This window comes from Falco cherrug, chromosome Z, assembly GCF_023634085.1.
Source record: "Falco cherrug isolate bFalChe1 chromosome Z, bFalChe1.pri, whole genome shotgun sequence".
Taxonomy (NCBI): domain Eukaryota; kingdom Metazoa; phylum Chordata; class Aves; order Falconiformes; family Falconidae; genus Falco; species Falco cherrug.
Window position 1 is genome coordinate 81,382,973 of NC_073720.1, and position 22,234 is coordinate 81,405,206.

Genomic DNA, 22,234 nt, shown 5'->3' on the forward strand with positions numbered 1-22,234 from the left:
TCTGTTATTAATAATGAGATAATTAAACTAATACTTAATACTTAACTGTTATTATTTTTCAGTGGAGTCCAAGTGTGCAACTCCTTAAGCGTCTCTACTTAAAAAAAATAATGTAAAAATACTAAACTGTTGTCAGTCTTCTCCTTTATATATTCTGTACATCTATATATAGAATAGATACACTCAAGCTGGGTTTGAAAGGATTTTCCTTGTAAATTAGCCCATAGAGAGGTCTGCATCACCTGATGCACCCCTTGGCATGTTTCACAGTGTGTTGTGGTGCCACCAAACCACTTTGTCTTCTTTGTCCATAAACAAAACCCATGTGAACACTTTCCAGCTAACCCAGTATGAGCAGAACTCTGGCTAATCACTCCATGTGTCACACAGCTCTTAATCTTTACACTCTTTCCTTCAAGCCAGCTCAATGGCTTTCCTCACCATGCAGCTTCCAGTTGTAAGTGCACACTGTGAGTGCTTTTTGTTACCAGGGTGACAGGTACAAGGCTATAGTCATCCCAAATATCATCTTTATTAAAAGTGGCGAAACAGATTGCTCCATGGATGCGATGTTCTATCACCTTTCTTGAGCGTCTCAAGCTTTCTTGAGCAGTTAGTTCAGATGGATTTTTTAACTACATTCCCATATGATTCTTTCTTATATGATTTAGATGGCTGTTCTTTTCTTGTATTTGTAGAGATCTGTGGCAGTGTGCAGGTATGAGAAAGCACGTTGTGCTTCCAGAAGGCATTCTGGGAAGTTAAGGAGGGCAACCACCTCCAATTTTCTGGTCACCTCCAGCAGATTTACATGTGAGTATAGTGGGAGGGAAGGAGAACTTGGTAACGGAGCCTCTTCTGCAAGGACAGCTTTAGAAGCAGATAGAATTTATTTTTTGCTTAGTATAGGGAGATGAGGAGAAAATAGCCTATTACACATGTAAATATGAAAACAGTCAGATGAGACAGCTTTCAGAACCTCAAGAGAGGAAACTAGGCATTTGGGTCATGTCTAAGACTGGATGCATAAAATAAGTGGGATGTTTTGGAATGATTTGTCAGGGCAAATAAAGCTTCTGTGACCAAGAAGACAATCTGATGGACAGGTCCTCCATTTGGGGGCTGAGCTTAGCATGTGGAAGTATGTTCAGAAATCTGGTCTTGAGTCCTGTTCAAATATTCTCAGACATCTGGAGCTTAATTGTGGTAACCCAGTTCTTAGGTAAGCTTGTGATCTTTGTACATGAAAAAAAGTGCTTGAGAGTGGTTAAATTGTTCATGCTCATACAGCTTTTTTCTCTACAAGTATTATAATTCTATTAGTACCACTGTGCCAAAAACATTGCTGAATAATTGGTGAAATAGTTTTTGGCTGGAATATATTTTGTAAGGATCCACTTTAATCCCATGAAACTGTTGTTATGGCTGCAGAGATGTTTTAAATATTTCCTTGCCTGTAATTTGTCTCATTCTTCAAAGCAAAGCAAGCTTTGCTGATTCATTCAGACCTGTGATAAAGAATAAGCCTAGTAAGCTGAGGGAAAAAAAAAAAACGTTCAAGCTAAAATGCAGGAATTAGCTCACTGTCCCCTCCTCTTTTATTTCCTGCACTTACTTATTAATTATTTGTTTTAACTCTGAACATTTTCTATATGGCTCAGAACCACACTTTTTAAAAACGCTTTCCATTTATGACTCTCTGGAGCCATACATTCACATGCTGGCCACATCTTGTGGTCCCACCAAGTGAGAAAGAGTCTAATTCTGACCCACCCAGCACAGCTTTCGCTCCCCACTGTGGGGTCCCTGCTGTGTCCAGGCCATAAACCTGCTTTTTGGTCTGCCGCAGTGGTTCCTGATGGGTCTGAATTTTGGGGTTGCTCACGTGGGCTCTTCTTACCACTTGTACATCCAGTCATTGTCCAGCCCTGTGTCCTGATGGCACTCCTGGGTTATGGTCTCTTGGTGTGATTTGAAAAGATCCTTAAAAAAGCTGGCACCTTGAAAATTACAGCGGATATTTGGTTTACAGACAGACATTGTTATTTATATGTTATACGTGTTCAGTTATTTATTTATCTGCTTTATTATTCTGAACATTGATCAAAAAAATGCTTCTTGAGAGATCTAGTCTAGTTTGAATCCTCATCTAAAACTTGGTGGCAGCAGCAGCGCTTTCTAGTCTTGGAAGCAGAATGAAAACTGCTTTTTAACTCCTGTAAGTACAACTATAGGTGTTTGTGCTGTAATTGTCTAAGCAAGGTACATAAATGATGATGAATAGTCCTGAGGATTAGAAAAGCCCTTGTCTTTTTCATGTTAGGTTCTTAAGTAGACTAATATTAATAGCCTTACACAAATAGGCAAAGCTGAAACTCTTTGCTTGATTTAGGAACAGGATGGGAAAACCCAGTTAATTATTTTCATAGCAAAGTATTAAATAAATAACATTAAGGAAAAAAAAAGGGGAAAAAAAGCGTGCTTAAAACAAAATTAACAGTAGCAGCTAAGCCACCACATACCAGGCTTTTTGTTCCCAAGAACAAGATTTGGTAGCTCTGTTTCTTTTTCAGTAAAAGTTACTTTGGTGGACAATTGGTGTACTAACAACAGAGGGAAGGTTCTGGTTTGGTTGGGAGGCTAGGCCTTGTGAAAAACATATTCAGATGGAAAATTGCTGGTGAGGTTCTTTTGGACAAGTTAACATGAATTAACCATTGTGATATCATAATCTTTAATAAATAATAAAATTTTTTGTTTGTTTGTTGGGTTTTTTTAAGGTGTTTTTGTAAAAGCAGTTGTTCTGGTCATAGCAAGTGATTAGTCTGTATATTGCCTCTTCATGGCAATAATTCTCTGCTTTTGTGTGGTATCATCTTTTGTGTGCCTGAACGCCTTCTGGGAAAACATGTCCCCCATGATCTGAAAAATCTTTCCTTCCCTTCTCTCTCCTGTTCTCTCTGTCTGATGTGTATGTATGTACATACAATCATACATGTCTACAATAAAGGTACGAAATCTAAATAAAAATACACTAATGGAACTCTTGGCTCCTGAGACTACTGGGATTTAAATGGAGCTTAAATGTAAAGCAGTCTTGCAAAACTGCCATGGAAATTTACCATCCAAGGCACAACTACTACTCATCATCCTTGCCACAGTGATGATGAGCATACACTATCCAGAGGAGGAAATGGTGAGAAAGCATGAGTTGATGGACATATTCCTTTAATGAAATGAATGCATAGTAAAGCAGATTGAAATAGTTATGGAATAATTGATATAACGGATATAAATAAGGTTGATGAAGCTTTTGGCTTCTGTAAAAACAAAGGTCCAAGTCTGTGGAAAGCATATGCCTTACATTTAATACATTGAGTGTAGACAATTGATGCTTTCCAAATACAGACTGCCAAGTGCACAAAGAGCAAAATTTAGTCAAAGTTCATTCTCAGGTCACACACTCAGTGCAACCATCAATCTGGACAACCTCTCAGTAACCTCCACATACTTCCAGACAAGATCTGCAATCCTTTGTGTCCTGATTACAGCATGCAACAGTTAATTTGTTTTAAATAGGAAATTAAACAGTCATGTGAAGTGTTATATGAGGGTCATAAGATGGTTCTTGAGGTGCATTGATGAAGGCTGTTTGGGATTCCTACTCCACATCTTGGTATGGCAAAGAGAAAGAGGAGCAGAATGACTGGAGAAAATAATTGCAAACTCTTTGTGATGAAAAATCATCAAAGAAAAAGTCTTGACTGAGTGCTAAAATGGAAGATCCTTAAACAGCTTTATTCTTAGACACGCTGTCTTTCCATCCCACTGTCAGAAGGCAACATAGAACTTGTGTGCTTCTTGCACCACAGAAAGCAAGCTGCCTGCTGGTGGGCAGGAGCACTGCAGGGTTAGGATTCTGGTGGAAAACAGCAAAAGAAAGAAAAAGAAAGAAAGGAGAACTGTAAAAAATCAGCTGAATGTGTGCCCCACACTAGGATTGGAAACAGGGTGCTAGCCCCTGTGATAAAGGGGATAAAGGGGCACTGCCTGGCTTTTCAGAGAAGCTGCATGTTCAAGAAGCGATGGTGTCCAGACTTTGGAGGACGGTCAGTGCTGGCTGAGTGAGGAGGGTGAGAAGGATGAGAGAGGCAGGAGGCCAGTGGAGAGCATGGACAGGCTGGTGACATGCGTGACATGGGACTGCAACCCAGGTGAGGCAGCGGAGAGGATCTTCATTGTGAATTCTAGAATAAAGACAGCTATTACTGAAGGGAATGGCCTCTCCTGAGTAGAGTTAATGTCTTTACGCTTCTATTTATGAGCCCAGTTTCGTCTATCACCGTCAAGACTAATAATGTTTTAATAATAATTTTCTAGCTCTTTCCTTTCTTCATCAGTGAAGTTATTGAAATCATTCCAGCCAAGCGCTTCCTGAGGAGGTGGCCTCCTGGCACATGTCTTATCATCCAAAAAACAAACAAGAAAAGGTATTTAATGGGTTTAATCCAATTTTAGAAGGTAAAGAATAGACTCAAATTCAGGCTGCTTCATTTCAGCAAGATGAGATTTACAACTGTTGAAATATTAACCCTGAAAATAATGATTTATGAATGATAATGGAAACATTGACAAGGCCCCTTGGTGTACTTACTAGTGTTATAGAATCCTGATATATGCAAACCTGATGAGATAAAAGAAAACTAGTAAAGGAAAAAATAAAGCACTATTGTGGAAGAAAAAGAGTTTTAATCTGTTTTGATATCAAATAACACCAAAGGCCCGATTTCCATACCTTGAAAAAGGAAAGTGGAATAGAAGCAGGGGTAAGATGAAACAAAAATAAGTCAAATACTGATAATAGGTGACAAGCAAGCCTCTGAAGATATGGTGATGTGATTCAGGGAAGCACCCAAAAGTTTGCAGATTTATTCTTTAAACCTCTCTTACCTAGATGTTGGCATTTCTCGGGAGGTTTCACTGCAGTCAGATTCCCTTGAAATTTTTTTTTTCTGGTTTCAGTATTCTGTTTCTTGTAGGTGATGGAAACACAAAGCAGAGCAGCAAAAGTAGAATCAAAACCATTTAAGTGATTTAAAAAGAAAAGTTCGCCTTTTTATACTGAGCAACTACCTTTTTCTGTACCGTATTCAAATCAGTTCTTGCAGCACTATGACAGTAAGGAGAATTTTTTTTACTGCTCCTCTGTATGGTGTTTTGCTATTATTCCATACAGTCAGTTCTAATATTTTTGGGATAAAACAAATCAACCTTTGAAGATGACCGGTAACAAACATTGTATTAGATGTTTCCAGGGATGAGCAACATAGTGTGGCCTGAAAAGGACATTGTTATGGCAATAAGTGGCAGGCATACTCAGTCTGGAAAGTAAACAGTGACACTTCTGACATCTGTGAGCTACAGATTTCTAGCAGGTTACGGTAGGAACAACACAGTAATAATAATGTAAACGAATAAACATTTAATAATAACATAAATATTTAATAAAATAAACAATAAGACAGAGATGGGACTTCTGCCGTGATTTCAATTGCAGGGTAATTAAGGAAAATTTCCACAGAACTCTGCACATTAAATAGCCACCATGCAGGAGCCCAGACGGCACTACTGGAAGGGATCTCAGGTGGCCTTCTCCTATTCATGCCACTGCCCTATGTGCCAGTAGTGATGGTACAGGTGGAAAGTTCATCATCACATTGTGCATTAATAAACAATGAGCTGTTTTACCAGGAAAATAAAAATAAGAAGCCAAACTGTTGCAATCTTTTATGATTCTAGGCTGTAAGAACCACATACACTTTTTTTCCTCTCTTATTCCTTAATGGGCATTAAACATGCATAATTGTAAACATTTTGAGGAAATTTGAAATCATAAACCAATTAAGATTATTTTTTTTAAATAAAAATGCTGACAACTGTACATGATGGTTTGTAGGTCTCGTGCTGCTCTTTATACGTGTACATTGCCACACACAACATCACACACTCAAGAATTGCTGGGAATTTTGATCGTCAAGCACAGCATTATGCAGAAGGTGCCTTGCACAGAACATGTGTGCTGGGAGGTGGTTAGTTATGATAACAATTTTTCTGCTTTAAAGATCCTTGTCATCCAACTGAGGAGTGCTAGCTTCCTCGTATGATCAAAGTGGCTGGTCACATAATCAGATGGATAAATGTCAATTAGTCAGGAAGAACAAATTTCAGATGACCCACATAAATGCTGAAAAGTGGTTTTTTGTACCACTTTGTGGGAAGTATTGGTAAAGATTTTGCTTTTTTTATACATATACATATATATATATATATATATACATACATAATCACTTCTTCAAAAGTTCTTCAAAACTAGTTAGCACTTGTGAGAAATTCTTAGGTTTATGAAAATCTGGAAAATTCTCAGGTTTATGGAAGTCTGGATTGGTTCCCAAGTGATTCAAAAACACAGAAGATTGAATTTGCCTTATGTTCTTGGACTTGGTGATCTCAAAGGTCCTTTCCAACTTAAATAATTCTATGATTCTGTAATCCCTCTTCAGAGTCTGTTTGAGCTGAGATCAGGGTCTTGCAGGTGAGAGCAAGGGGACAGGACCGGGGCAGGTAATGAGCAGCCTCTCTGCTCTGTCCTTTCAAGCAGTGAATCCATGTGGACGAGGGAAAGCCTGTGGCACACATCGGGCATGCACCACTGGCAACCAAGGAGAGGGTTACGATTGGACTTGGTGATCTTGAGGGTGTTTTCCAACCTAAATGATTATACAGTTTTATGATTCTGTGATCAGGACAGAGCCAGAAATTAAACAGGAACAGAAGCTGACCATAACCGGCCTGCCAAGAGGGTCTTCAGTTGATGTTAATGTCTTTGGCTGAAAGACACTTCAGCCTCTCGCTGCTCTGAGCGTAGCGAGAACATCGGGGTGATGGAGGAGATGTGCATTGTCAACGGGTCTACCAAAAGTCCTAAGCAGGAGGTAAAGCTTGCGTCTGTCAGGCAAGAAGCATGAGTACTGTTGGGGAAGACCTGCCCAAGCAATGGCACGCTTCTTTCCTTGTAGTAGCCATGGCACAACAGAAAATTACTGAGGGGTTGGCTCAGTGCAGAGGTAGCACAAACCAGTGTGCACAGCCTCTGGGGCCATGAACTTTGGTCTCTTTAAAGAGCTTGGATGGCTGAAAAAACACCCACAAAAGGTAATACCACATTCTTTTAAACTATTGACATTAACGGGAACTACTTAACACAAAGAAGTGGTTCTTATGTATTAAATAAATATTACAATATTTTATTCCTTATTGATAACTTGCCTTGCAGTGATACATAAGTAGTTTGTAAGTAGAAATAAAATAATATGCCGGGTACTCCTAAGGCTGTAATTTCACTGAGGATTTCTCTGATGTTATAAACTAAAAGACCTGAGTTAAGCTGTTCTTTCATGGGAACTCCAAGATGAAAATTATAGCCTTGTAATGCACAGCAGGCAAACTTTACATGTTAACAACCTTAAGTGGGCCATCTGTGATGATTAGACCTTCTCTGAAGACTGAGGGTTCCAGTAAAATAGTTTTCATACCTACAAATGAGTGGTTTGGGTTTTTTTTCCCCATCTATTTTTGCCATTTTCTCTTTGAAGGAGATGTCACTTTTTATTCAACCAACAAGAAGGTATAAGTGTTACGCAGCTTAAATATCATCATAAAAGAGGAGAAAGAAAGGTTGAGGTTTTGTCTGGCTTGGATAAAATTTCAAAGTGCTGTCACTCCAATCACATTATCCTCTTCATCAGTGTTGTAAGACATATCAGAAAATAATCATAGAATTCTGACAGATAAACCGATGCTGAGCTCACACTGAACACACGAGCACTCACATACTGTTCATATCATATTTATCGTTTGGATCTTCAACTTAGAATGGTGAATGTGGACTATCGATCTGTAAATCTTGCAGCTGACAAAAAACTGTCCTAGCAAAATCTTAGGAGAGCTAAAGCAGCCTGTTCCCTGAGTCAAAGCTTTTTTTTTCTTTTTTTTTTTTTTTAATTTTAACAGATCTGCATTGATTTGTATAGGTCATCCTGAAGACTGGCATTTTTTATGAATGATTTGAGAAATAAAATGCAAAAAGAAAGGCAATTTTAGAGAACATAATCAATGCTTTTGTTTTCCCTTTCCTTGATAACAGGATAATTTATTATGTATATCTGCATTTGCTGTGTATAACAGGAAGTTTAAAAGAAATAGAACTAGCAAATAAACATGCTTAATTTGTGTTATTTAGATGATATGCACAAAGAATCTTGAGAGAACTATCGGGTACCACATTGGTATGTGCCCAGTTTTACATACAAATTTGATATGTAAGTTAATAATTTACTTACTATATATTCTATGTATTACCTTTTTAATGGAAAGACAATGCCAGTGCACCTCTGGGGCAAGAAACAGGAGGTAGAAATTTCCTGGCAAGCAGCAGCATGACATAGTGGTATCAAACATCTATGCCATCTGGCATGTTCTGTTTCCGGCAAGAATTAGCCATCACCACCACTGACTTGAGACACCAGATTGTAACAGAACTCCTAACTTTCCTTTTTGAGTAAGAGTGGAATGCATCCATGTCTGCAATTACTTGTTTATGTAGTTACATACAAACTATTTTAAAAAACAATACATGTGCAGTTAATCATGTTTGCTTTACATTAGATGTACAAACATACTTATATATTCAAACCTTCGAATTCAGAGGATTTGAATTGATCTTACTCATCATCAGTTACCTAAAGTTCTCTTTGTTTTCTTTCCCTCCTTTTTTTTAGGTATGCTGTGGCATGTTGTCTAACTGATGTCCAAGACAGACTATACTACATAGGGGAACTATATGAGGGGAGGAAATTTTCAAAGAAGGTTAGATAATCTAATCACTTAAGAGAAGTGCTATCACACATCGCTCAATGTTTTCCTGACGCAGTAATCTACTTCCAGTGGAAACTTAGTAGTATTTTCCACAGTGGAAATAGGATTTTGTTTTTGAACTTTCCTGGTTGCAATACTACAGGCAGTTCAGAAAAACACATTAACTTGCAGAAACTTATAGCCAACATGGCCAATGCCAATATTGGCCACAAACTGCTAACTTGTTTGCCAATCATTTCAAACAATGGGTGAGTGGTTTCCATCAGCGCTTGCAGTATGTAATTTACTGAATATTTCAGTCTATCCTTTTGGCATCTTAATTTCTCCAGCAATTCTCCCATGTCAAAGGCAACTGACTACTAGCCCAGTTATTTATATTTCCAGAGTGAATTAACAAAAGCAGCTTTCATGGTTTTCTTCGGTGTTTCATACCACAGATATGCCTGGTTGGAAAAGTAGGTTTATATTGAATCGCCATTGAAAATAACTTTAAGATGATTTATGGTAAAGGATTTCACATAATGACTGCATTTGGTAAAGCTGAAAACTGCTTTGTTGGTTTTGTAAGTTTGTGATGTTCCCAAGGCCTGGGGATGAACTCTCTGGTTTCAGCCCCTTTTCTTGTGACATCCACTCCATTACACAAAAACTGCCCTAAAATGTATTTCCTGTATTGTTCCCATCTTTCTCTAAGGAACAGCATGTTACAGAAAACAAACATCCAGGGATGTTCAGAACAGAGAGCTATTATTATTTGTCACTTTTACGTGAAAGATTTTTTTTTCTTTTCAACAATCTCTGGTAAAGTCCAAGGCTGGATCCCCTGAAGTGTGAAGCACCTGGTGATGCTGCCGACAACAGCTAGTGTCTTCGGTGGGCACTGATGGCACTTGGAAATATCCATCAAGCTCAAAGTGTTTTTCAGGATTTGTCCCTGAATAAACATTTTCCTAAATGCCAACAGTTCAGGGGAATGAATATAAGATAATAAAATGACCATCTCACAGCTCTGCTGGAAGGATCTTGAAGGAGAAGTGGTTGTTATCAGCCTAGACAAAACCACAAATTGTGACTTTATTGTGAAGCAAGAAATGCTTACTTTAATTGGCAGGTAAAAAAAAATAAAAAATAGCTAAGCCCAACATCAATTAACAAAGGAATGAATGCCTGGGAAAGGGCAACATGGGATTGTTTGACAAGTGACAAATGTTGGAGATTAGATGGAGAAATTAACACCTGAAAAATACCCAGAAGCTGGCGTGAGTGACCTGTTCTGTATTTGTCTCTGTGCATTCTTTTATACAAGCCCATAAAAACACAGTAAAGCTTCTTTCTCTGGGTTACCTTGCACCTGCCCTCCTTTGGCTGCTTAATACACAGAAGCAGCCCTTACATAGTCAAAGGAAAGAATAGCGAAATAGTAAAAGCGATTGCATAAAAGCGTCTCGACACCTCATTTGGAATCTGTAGGAAATGAACAGCTCCCCATTGTCGAGAATGAAAGACCATTGTTCTGGAAGAGCAAAAGCCATTAAGCTAATTACACATTTGCATTGATTTGGTGAAAACTGAATGAAGTTGAATTAATACAAGCCAGATGTAAACCAATTTAAATGTGTTCACATAGAGGTTTTCACATGTTTAATTGATTTAAAACCTATTTTGTGCACAAACAAGGACATATATCCTTTTTCTTCTCCTTCACAGGCTGAAAATCAGGTAATCATTTCAACCTGGATTTTGGTAACTCTACCTTAAAACCATAGCTGTGTTGCTATGTAAGCACGAGTCTCTCAATAATTAATACACTGTATATCCTTCCAGATAGAGACCTCAAATTCAAATTTTTCTCAGTAACCAAATCCCATATGCAATGAGTTAGATTCAAACATGGGTCTAAGCTACCTTGGCTGGCAGGGTCAGAATCATGGCATCATGATTGTAGGAGGATTAAATCATTTCCCGGGCCCGAACTTGTGCACTGCAGTGTACATAGGTAATGCCATGAAAGCTCCAGAATAATGCTGAGGAAAATGTTAATACAGAGCCCGGCTGTGGGCAGAATGGGTTACTCCAGCGCAGGAAGAAGACAGCACCCCCCTGTGCCTCTCCTGTCCTTCTTCCAAGTTCTTCCTGCTCCTTCCTCAAAAATCCCTTCTGTTAATGGGCATAGCAGTAACTTACTGTCATGCATGTTCCATGTTGCTTATCAGAGAAAAAAGAAGAGAAAAACCTTAATATTCTTAGAATATACAGAAATGAATAATGTTATTTTAAATTTTGTATTAATCTACTGGCACTAGTGTAAAATGGTACCTTTTTTCTGATTCAAATTCTGCAGTGGCATTAGCCTCAAATGTGCGTTTAAGGTCAGAATTTTGCCTGGGTAGGTACAACTATACTGTCCCTCTGTTGTCCACAGTTTTCCATACTCATGCCCATTTCTTCAAGTTTCCAAACTGGCAGGGCTGTGCGCTGGAGAGGTATCTCCTACGCTGTGTACTGTGGCAGATTTGGCATCTGTATGTACAAGAGGTGTTGGGAAACCATTCTGCTGTTGCTGCAATTGCAATGATAGCATTGCTGGCTACATGGACATTTTTCTCTTTTTTCCATCAATATTTATGGGATGTCAAGAAGTCTTCAGGCGTTTCTGAAAGAAAGAGGTTGTGTATATCTTAAACTCTGTCAGTGTCTCCACCTCTGCATCCCACCCCTCACTGACTTTCTGCTGGTGGGAGCTTTGGCAAGGGGACAGGGTACAGTCCATGGTTTGCATTCGTGATCCTTAAAATCGGTGCTTTGAAGGAGTTGCAGGTGGGGAACGGGAATGCACAGAACTCTTAAAATACATCCTGAAAGTTGCTTTGTCTGCTGAAAAGTGAGAAGTGAGGATGCCGACATCAAAGTGAGAGACCAGCAAGGACCCCACCTCGCTGCCCAGCACAGAAATTAAGGAAGGACCATTTTTAAGGTGTAAACAGAATACCCATACACACACAGGCAAATGCTTGTGTACGTACACATAAAACAGAAGGAATATAGGTGTGTGTAAAAGAATCGAGCAGTGCTGCAGACTTACTCTATAGTGGCATACACATGGAGGAGAAATAGAGAGTCTGCAGGAAACAATACTTGTCTTCTGGAGAAAAGTTATTGCCTTGTTATATCAAATCAGTTTAAACAAGCTGGGTCTAAGGTTTCCTATATCCAAGGGGGGTTCATTGTGTCTCCTTTAATGCAAAGGTGCACCTATAACATGCTAAAACCATTGAAATCTATGTTTATTCTTCATACTTTGTTTAAAAACAATAACTCTTTATTAGTTTGTGGCAATAAAATAGATATGATTTACAGTATTTAATTATACCGTACGTGATATTTTACTTGATTAACATTAAAAATTACTTAGTATGGCATGGTTCATAATAATGATGCAAATAATTCATTAATCCAATTAAAAATTAAACACTTGATGTATTGACTTGCTCAAAGATGTAGATGTAAAAAATTGGGGCGCTTTTAATTACAAAGTTATCAGCTGTGATTTGATGGGTCATTTTCTGCCTTACTGCAAACATTTTCGTGATGAAATATTTCACATCCAGTTAGTCAAGGTGCACTGTTTTCTCCTCATCAGAATGGTGTACAGGCTGAAGTCACCGTCGTACTCTCGGAGCGGTAACCCAAATCGTAAATCTAAATCATCAGTTGCCATAAGTTCTGTTTGTTGGCTCTTTTTCATTGCAAATAACTGCAAGTGTTCTTCTTCACCTGAAAAAGATAAATTCCTGTCAACAAATCATGCTCTCTTACTTTGTTTCAGGGCTTTCTGTGAGTCTCTGGGATGCTTGCATTTGGGGATCCTGGCACCTGCATCAGGACAGCTGAGGCTGCTGAACCTTTGACACAGGCTGGTCTCCTCCAAGGTACTCGGTTGCTGCAAAAATTAAATCTAAAAAATCTGAAGAGTAAATTCTCTGTGTCAGGATTTTGTTAGTTCTCTGATCAGCAGAGATCCCTCCTGGGTGGACAAGTCTTGATTTTAGGTATTAAACAAAAAGTGGTAAACGTCCCATAACTTGGAAACTTTCTTCCTGTAAAGCAAGGAGTAATAGAAATGCAAAAACCTGCAGAGACTTGGAAATATTTTTTACAGCCTAAGAGCAGGTGTGAGAGACAACCCAAGTATTTCACTCTGGTCTCCTCTCTGGCCACTCAAGTTTAATGTTGCAAACACGCTTCTTACATTTCTAGTAAAATACTGTAAAATGCAACCAAAAAGTAATTTCTTAGCAATAACATCAACCTGACATTCAAGTTACGCAGGAGATGATCAGACTCCTTTTCCCCATTCTAAAAATTTGCATTTCATACATTCTGTGGGCATGAGGGTTTTAATGGATATATAGAGAGACCTTTTGCCTGGCTCTGTATTGAATTTGCTTATCACACTGAAAACTCATTGGGTCAGAGACTGCTTGCTACTGTGTGTTTGTAAAGTGTTTTATAGAACAGCTGAATCCTTAGCTGTTGAAAAGGCAGCGGTATAATACACATCATTAATAATGATAATTTCAAGCTGTGATAAAAATTATCCCTGCTATCCGTTTCTTTGCTTGAAAAATTACTCTGGAAGCAAGTAAGAAAACGTGGTCCTCAAAATCTGGCCTTCTGGTTTGTTTACCCAGGCTATGCTTAGTCATTTTAAAATATTGATGGTGTTTATCTAAACTTTGGCTGACTGTGTCAAACGCAGAGAAAATTCCACTGTAATCAGTGTGTGGGTTTTTTTTTTTTACTTATGTACTTCTGCTTTCTTGCTACTGTCATTATTTCACAGCGCTTCAGGCGCTGCCTTGGAGAGCTCACAGCCAAACAGATAAATAACAATGGAAGGGAGAGAGGAAGAATCAATTGGAATATGTTCGAAATGTCTGTGTAGCATCTTTCCCTTGGGGCATATAAAAAGTCTAATCCACTTTCAGAGGATTCTGAAAATTCAGAAGTGTGTTCTATACCTGTATTATCATTTCAACTGTGAATGCAGGATTGGAATTGCCCTTTAATGTTTATTCAACTACAAAGTTGTAAGGATGGTGATTCACAAGTAATTGTGCTGTATCATCTCTTCCCCGCCCACATGTATGTATGTAAACTTTCAAACATGCTCCTGGAGGTATGCAACTGTGTTAGCGTATGTTTGTACTTAAGTGGATTTACAGTGTCTAAAGCATATTTAGAGTTGCATAGCCTTGCCAACACGCACCGATTCTCTAGTAATCAAAAGAACTTATTTTGACCCATTATATTCCCAGACACCAAACCTAAATTAGTATCCCTTTTAGATATCTCTGATTGTCTGTTTCTCTGATGTAATGACTAGACCGAGGCAATAACAATACTTCTTTATGCTATTCAAAGTGTGTATTAGAATTCAGGGGGGAGCTAGATTCTAAACACAGTCCTGGGGCTGAATACAGAGATAATGCATCTTTCTATAGCAACTTTCTCCCGCCATTCCCGGAGCCCTCACTGCACAAGCAATACCATTTTTTTCACCGGGAAATAAGGTTGTTTCTCGAACCTAATGCACAACAGCAACCCTTCTGAGGTGTGCTTTTAAGGCAGCCGTGGCTTTCCATATTATACCCATAATGTGTAAATATGTTGGAAAAATAAACAGTTAAGTTCAAGTTTAAAACAAAGCAAAACAAAATAAAACAAACAAAAACCCTGCCCCATCTGTCAAATTGTGTGTATGACATCATCAGATATTCTGCACTTGTTTGCAGCCATTCAGATCAGCCTGCCCCACAGCCTAAGCTTTGTGCTCCAGCTCTCTTTACAGGGTCAGTGGGCTGGAAAATTACCACATGCTGTCACAGTTAGCTCAGCCAGGTCTTGTTATCATTGTTTCCAAGGAATCCATTCATTCCATTATTTTACATATTAGGCAGACGTCCTGCCACCAAGGCTTGGGCTGCACTAACTTGAAGGGCCAAATGTTAATGGGTCCCTATTGTCAGCAGAATAGCAGTGCAATACGTGGGAAAAAATACCCAGACAGCTCACTGACACTGGTTTAGGACCTCTAGACTTAGGGGGTAGCCTGTGAAGAGCATTTATGTAAACAAGATTTCAGTAAACAAAGAATATCTTCTCTGTCAATATTCATAACCCATAGGTTTTTCCTTCTCTTCACCCTCCTTCACCCCCTGGAGCAGCATAACTTTTCAGGTACAAAGAGGGGGGAAGGTGGTATGGATGGTCAATGCCTTTTGCAGAGCGAATCCATGGAATGTGTGCAAGAAACCATACAGCTAATTCTGATTTATAAGGGATATTACTGAGCTCCTGGGTGGAACAAAGCAGTTCTATTTTGAGCTTGCTCTACTGTCTGTGTGGCTGATAATGGAGCATGTGCTAGTGGAAATGTAAAGCTTGTGATTTGTGTGTGCCGTGGCTGACCTGTCAAAACGAAGGTGTCTGTTTGTCTGTCCTGGGTGTGGAATTTCAAGCAAGTGGATTGCACTGCTGACAATTTTTATTTTCTTCTTAGGAAACCGAGAAGCCAGGCATTGCTCACTAAATACAGAATAAGTTTTGAGCATTCAGAAAAGAAAATAATTTAGGATAAAGCAAAGCGTGTTCAAGTTACGTTGTTCCCTCCTGATGCTGTCTTTTTGTTTGTTTGTTTGTTTTGTTAGGCCAGATGTTCTTCTCAGTTGTTCCCCATGCACATCCTCAGCTTTGGTGAGTTCCTTAGGACTTCTGAAACCACTCTTACTCTGGGATAGCTCCACTGGCTTCACTTCTTTCACCCAGCTTTATGCCACCACGAGGGAGAAGAGGGTCAGGCTGAAGGGGATAGAAATTGGCAGGCGCCCCCAAACAGGAGGCATCCCTATCATCCCCAGCGGTGACATTTCAGGGGCCCCACTCTCGTCAGATTCCTTAATTTGAACAGAGCGAGCTGAGTAAGATTAAAAAGGTCTCATGTGAACAAGCTGCAAAATCCTTCCTTCCAAGAGGGAGCCACTTTAAAAACTGCTTAAAAATTAATCCAAAGAGAGAGGCAGCCTCCAAATGCCTGGGGCTTGATTGTCAGGTCTGAATACACGCTCCTGTTTCTGGTACCAGGCTGGCACTCAGGACGGGAAGGGGCTGGACCTGGCATCTGCTGCCGGCAGCCTTTATTTCAGGTACTGAGTACTTCCCTCCTATTATTTTCTTTGCCGTTGGACAACAAAGGTCTTGATAACATGACCTGGCTGCTCTCACTGTGACAGCATGTGGTAATTAGCTGACTCCGCTGGTATTTTGAAAACCTAAACATGAGTCCCAGCTTTTTAAACTTGCCTGTAATTAGCACAGCTGTTATTTCAGTTAATTTGTCGTATTTGATACTGTAAAGCTCTCCAAAGACCCCCACAAAAGTCAGCAGCACAATATATCTTGTTTTCCACAAGCATTTTGAGAATATTAGGTCACGGTAGTCACTGCATGAGAAGAATTCATAGGATCTCTCTGAAGCCTCTCTGAAGTATATTCCAGGTAGTAACAAGATGTATTAAAATACTTGCACTATCCAAAAGCCGGGATAGCCACTTCATGTCTTTATGAAATATATTCCATTTCAACTAAGATTATTTCTGTGTCTGGCAGCTAATTTTAAACAGTTCCCTTCTTCAGATGACATTAAGAGCCAATTGAGATAAATTTATTTTTCCATAAAAGTAATGTGTGTCAAGGATAGATTTCCTAAGCCAAGCCCCCCAAGCAGTCATCATAATCATTTTGTAAATCATAGATAATGTCATCTTGGAATAAAAAGATTTTTTCAGGGTATGAAATGCTACATTAAGATAAACAGTAGAACTTGGTGTTGCTAGTTTGAATACGATTTTTTCAAAAAATCTTCCAAGGTTTTCAAATAAGTGTAAAAGAGAGAGAGAGAGAAGGACAGGGACTGAGAGAATACAAGGAATAAATAACATTACTTCAAGCATTCTGAAATGTGATGTTTTGTCCTTAATTTTTCAAGATTTGTGTTTGTGTGCGTGCATGCTTTTGCTGGGGTACATAGGGGAGATGGTGTCTGGAAGGAGTGAAACAGGAATGAATTAATAGGAATTGTCCCTGCTTGATGTGGTCTTTTAAAGCTGCATTACCAAACACACAAATGGCATTATTCAGCGCAGCAGTTTCTTACCTAGCTTTCCATGGTAGAAGTGTTTTTGCATGGGGAGGAAAAAAGTGCAAAAAGAAAGAAAAGCCAAAGCACAGTGGCAAGTAAAATGCCTAAGTTACATCAACCTTTAGGGACATTAGAGCACTTGATTAACTCTTTTTTTTTTTTTTTTTTTTTGCACAGTGTTTCACCCTTCGTAACCTAATGTTCAGCCTTTAAAAATGAATAAAAAAAAAATCACTTGCCAAGGGGTTAAAACATGTCCCAGCAGTAGAGGATTTCCACTCCCCCCCACCCCCCACCCCCGCCCCCTACTTAGTTCAATACCAGTCAGTCATTTGGAACATTCCTCCTTTCCTTGTTTAGGATAATGATCTTCCAGTTTCAAAGAACCAGAGTAAATCTGCTCACCCTGACACCATGGTCTTGTGCTGTCTCCAGAGGCATCAGAAGCTCAAGCGACAAGGGAAGATGTAGACCCATCCTATACCCCTTGTGTAGCCCCATCCTACACCCGCACCATCAAACTCTCACCTGGTTTGTAAGGACTCAGCTCCCATCTTCTGGTGTCCAGCAGCGTGCATGTGATGGAAAACATTTCTGAAAGTTTTCACAGCTTTTCCTTCTTCAGGAGAGCTTGCTCTTTCAGGGTGAAGATTAAAGCCTGGGAACACTGCAAGGAGTCAACTTGTGCTGAGGATCAAAATTCCCTTCTCTTTCTCAGGTTGCATTGGCTTGTGGAGAGGTCATTTTCATGAGCTGGATCAGGAGCTTTTTCCTCCAGGAAGCAGCTGAAGGTGTCCCTGCTAGCTGTGGGATGTCCCAGCTGCTGAAGCCCTGGACTGGTGGAGACACAGTCCTTCAAGAGGTGTAGACCAAGCAAAATCTTCTCTAAGTTACAGAACTTAACATTATCTGAAATGTTTGTGCTGAGATTTTAGAGGAGAAGAAAAGGAAAGAATTAAACCTTCTGATTAGTGGCCCAGGTAGTCACCTCAAAGGTCATGAGAAAGAGCTTAACTGCAGGCTACCAAGAAACTTCTAACGGTGAAGTATAAGCACAGACAAGTGACTTTCATTACTTACCTCAGCCATGGATAGTTATAATTTATCTGAAACTTTGGGCAACTCTTGTCCATATTCTCTGGCACGAATCAGATGTACTATTGCCCAAAAAATGAAAAGAAAAAAGCAAAAAGCATGTAAGTTATACCTTTATTTTTGACAGCTGTTTTTTCCTAATAAATTTGGAGATAATTAAGAGACTGATTCGGTGTCCTGAACTGAAGAGAATAAAAAAAACACAGAACAGCTTTCACTGAATTTGGTGGGATCTTGACGAGGGAATACCATTAGCAATCATAAAACTCATAAGAAAGGGGATTCAAGGGCATACAAGGCATTCAGCAACTTTTGCATTCTGGTCCTTTTGTCACCTTCCATTCCCTTTGCTAAAAAGTAGAAATAGTTCAGCAAAGTAAGTGAAAACAATATGGATCTTATCTGCATGACCCTTTGTAACATATTAGCAACTGTCTATGGTATTAGTCATTTTCTATCACGTTACATTAATATCATAGAGTTTTAGCATTTGATTGCCCTAATAAGATATGACCTTGCAATCATTTCAAACAATTTTCAAATCAGATTAGTGAAAACAAAGGCTAACTAAACTACTAATAGAACATGACAAATTTTTTTCATGTTTTGCTTGTCTATTAATGTTTGCCTTTCCCATTTCAACATTTTCCTCCAATTTTTCATTACTGGACTTGGAGAATCAGTGCATTTATCACTCTTGTTTTCAATGAAGTAAGTAAACCAGGAAGCTAGCAGTCGATTTTTTTGTCAACCCTTTATCAAATAAGCAGCTCTGATGAGAAACAGTGACGGCTGTTGGGGAGGATTGCATAAGGAAACAAAATCAGAAATGATGTAAAGAAACTACTGAAGCTTTTTTAGGATGTAGATCCAGAAAAATTCCTAGAGGAGATGTTTTTCTAATGATACAGTAATTGTCTCAAAGAAGAGGTGAAAGCTGCTTTACATTATACAATCAACTTAGAGTGAAAAAAATCGTTATGAGGTGCTGTCTAGGGAATAATCCTCTGTGAGCAGTGAGAAGACCTGGTTGTTTCTATCTCCACTCTCTCAGATGCTGTGATTCAAGGCTTGCTTGGAAGATGAAAGACTAATGGTATTTAATGGATTGCTGAGTTCTTGTGTGATTGCTACATGGATTTTTTGCTTTCAGAAATTAAATAATTTAAGAAGAGAAGAAAAAGACTGCTATATAGCTTCTCGTTTCTTTCTTTCTTTTTTTTTTTCCTTCTTCTTTTTTTTTTTTCCCTCTCTAGTCATATTAATTTAAAAAGAGTCAAACAACACTTTTCCACAGTCTGCACCACAGAAAAGTGTCACCGAAAATGCGAGTGGTGGAAAGACAAAGACGCAGCATGCCTACACCGATGAAAACAGTTCAGGTGAAAATTTAGTCTAGATTAACTTTTTTTTCCTGAATATCCTGTTGTAGTTTGTCCTTCCTTGTATTTTTTATAAGCTTCATAATACCTTTTAAGAAATTTTAAAAATAGTATTCAGGGCATCAGGAAAATCTGAAGAGGATTGGTGGGAAAAGAGATCGTATGAGCTGCTTAATTGCCTGGGAAGCTCCATAGTCCCATTTCATAATCCTTTTAGGACCCTTTCTCACCAAGAAGACACATTTTCTGGAGCTAACAAGGGATCTGACGTACCATGGAGGGTGTTCTGGCAATACCTGGAATAGGCAGAAGGAAAGAAGGGAACGATTAGAGAGATCCAGGCTTGTTATATTATGATACATAGTAATATGAAAAAGGTCATATTTCAGGTTTTGCCTTGGGCTTGTGCCATCTCTGTGTCTCTTGCTTGTGAAAAGGGCAGACTGAATGCAGCAATGCCTGAATTTATTACTGCAATGAACAATTCATGTAGATTGAAAGGGTACTAATTGCAGCATGCCTTGAAACCCATCATTCTTGTGGTTTTTGTTTTTTTTTTAATGAACAAAGTCAATCATTTCCACCGTACCATCTGTTCACCCTCGGACTTCCTTCCTTGCAAACCCAGCAGATGTCATGGAGATCTCAGCAACATTTCTTGCATCTTCTGGTCTGTGTCCTCATCTCTCTGGCCAGTCCAGCTATGTTTATAGCATCCTGGACTGCTAGGTGTCTTCCGCAACTTTTGTACATGCCATAAACTGGCTGCCATGGTTTCTGGTCCTTTTCCATGGAAGATCCTGACATCCTTGGTGTTTCCTGCTACGCCTGTTCAGCTGAACAACATTGGCTTCACAAGATGCTTGCCCGCCCACCACGTGTCCAAGCTGTGAGCTGCAGAAATTGCAAGGCATCCCGCTCACTGGGTGTTGTTAGCAGCATCTAGAAGTTTGCCTCAGGCCAGAGAGGTTACGGGGAAACTTCTGAAGCAAGCTAGGGACAGGGTAGATTACCTGAGAAGAAAATGCTGCTAGCGATATAGCTGCTCCTGATGCATGCTGTGCTGATCATGAAGGTAAAGTGGCCTCCAGCAAGCTGGGCTCCCTGTGCCACAAATGGCACAAAGCAAAGCCTTTACCAGCCCGCTGCAGGAGCTTTTTACACAAAAGTTTTCCATCCACACCAAGAGGACAGCAGCACAGGGTGAAATTCTCTCAATTACTTTGCTTTTATGCCATGCTGGAGATTATAAACTGCTGGAGATGATAGATCAGAATGTGCCCCCGTTGGTGTGGCTGTGTCTATAGCATGCTGCAGCCACGCCTGTTCTGTTTGGTATTAGCGGTTAACATCACCATACTTAATTTTTAACGTCCATTAAAGGGACACAATAGCACAGTACCACCTGCATACGCATGTCGCAAGGTTTAACTAATTATTGTGGGCTTGCAAAGTGCTTTGAGATCTCAAAGCGAAATTTACCATTGAAGTGCAGAGTGTTACCCGCATGCAGCAGTCAGAGAGCGTAGCCCCAGAGAGGCTATAAATCCGTTACCAGCGCGATCCAAGATGAGTCTGTCAGCTGAAGGAAGGACATGAATGTTTAAACGTTTATTTAAATATTAAACCACAGATCTTCAAAACCCATACTCACATGCTGTCCTAAGTGAATTCCAGACATGGACTAACGTGAGTCCAGAGTTGCGTGGCTGAGGGAGTTCACTTTTCCTAGCATGCTGAAAACTTGCAGCTGGGGAGAATCCGGTTTTCAGTTTTTCACCTCTGTCCCTCTCCAGAAGAACAGCAAATCCCCTTCTAATAAATAATTATTTGATGTTCTGGGAACAATATTACCTTATTACAATTGCATTGCGTTGTTTGTGGCCACCTGGTGTGCACTACTTTTCTCCCTGCAGACTGCTGAAGTTAGGGCACCCCTATTTCTGCTGTGCAATACCTTGCATCAGACTATGGATGGTTTGTAGTGCTGGTCCCTGTGTCAGAATCCTGAAGGTGTTTTGATTCATGAGAACTTGGCCTGGTGGGACAGACATTCTTCAGTCACTTTGGCCTTTGGTGCTCCAAAAATTAGCAAAAAAGAGACTGCACCAGGGATCTTGGCAGTACTTTCATTGCACTTTCCCAGTGGCCATGAAGGAAACGGGCAGGAGAGGGGATTCCTCACTTCTGCCATAATTTTAGTGCTGGGTTTGCACCTGACATCTCCCTGCTTGACTGCAGTGCCAGTAATGCAGGACGCTGTGGCCATGGAATTGCAAAGAAGAGCAGCAATGAAGGGATTAAGCAAAATGAAAGTGGATTTATAGTTTCCGATATTGACCTCTTGTACTGCTAGAGTCACATATCATACAAATTGTCAGTAAGATGGCAGGTGATAACACAAAAGGCTCAGAAGTGCGAGTTTTAAATTAAAATGTATTTTCAACTGTAATTCACACCTTCTGCACAATGAAAAATGCCTCTTGCCATGTGAACCCTGAGAACACTGCAGTGGCTGCAGAAGATGCAGTTTCTTTTGTAACTGTTCAGAATCCTGGGTTGTGTATTATGGAGCAATAAATAAAAATGAATTTTAATGGGGCTGCCAAACCAAACTATCAGT